At 39.3% G+C, this 810-nt stretch overlaps 1 protein-coding gene across 4 annotated transcripts in view; it reads left to right on the top strand.

Annotated features, from left to right (window-relative positions):
• Nucleotides 1–810, top strand: part of LOC144972400 (FAD-dependent oxidoreductase domain-containing protein 2-like) — a 131,035-nt gene that overhangs the window by 71,042 nt on the left and 59,183 nt on the right. The gene's annotated exons all lie outside the window — the stretch shown is intronic.

Genomic DNA, 810 nt, shown 5'->3' with positions numbered 1-810 from the left:
AAGTTGAGTTTTAAATAACCGGAAGTGAAACTATGGACGCTTTTATTTTCATTCGTAACAAAATGTGTTCTTAATTTAAGAATTTCATTATCGTTTCCCCCATTACTCGAGGAAAATTCTAACTATATATTTGACTGTTTCCCTCTCAGCCAGGGTATCTGACCAGGGCCAGGACAAAATCAAGTAATCTCATTCCAGGACAAAGATGGAAAGCAAGTTGGAAAACAGATATAGAGGGGACAGAAGACACAGTAAGTACCTCCCTGCCCAGTATGGGAGGTCAGGAACCTCACCCAGGTTTGTCTCTAGAATCAAGTTCAAAAATATATCCTTATGTAATAAAAACGCTCTCCCGCATAATATTCTGATCCCAGTCCTGGGCTTAATTTTATGTAAGTGTAAGCGTAATTAGATTTAGTTATTTAGTAGTCTAGTAAATGATTGGCTAGTCTTAAACTTAAGCGGAGCAAGTGACTAAAAAAATCGGATTTCATGAACGTTTTCTAGTCTCTGACTAGCTGAGCTCTTGTCTAGAAGTGGGCACAAATAAGAGAGAAGAATGGGTGAACAGTTGGGCAATGAGCACCACGGGTAGATGTATGTTTTCCCATATGACCACTCCTGTAAAGACTGATTGCCTCAATAAGCTCAGAAGACACAAGCAAAGCATCATCTTTCAACTAAGAACACAACACATACCGCTCAACAACCATTTAAGCAAAATTACAAAAGACATCCCCTTCCTGCCCCCTATGTCAACACCCCAATGAAATAATAACTCACCACTTGCTTGAATGTCAACCTCTTGAA

This window comes from Berghia stephanieae, chromosome 5, assembly GCF_034508935.2.
Source record: "Berghia stephanieae isolate SIO BIC M18660-M18661 chromosome 5, UCSD_Bste_1.3, whole genome shotgun sequence".
Lineage (NCBI taxonomy): Eukaryota > Metazoa > Mollusca > Gastropoda > Nudibranchia > Aeolidiidae > Berghia > Berghia stephanieae.
The sequence above is the reverse complement of the archived record's forward strand: the minus strand, read 5'-3'. Positions and strand labels throughout refer to the sequence as shown.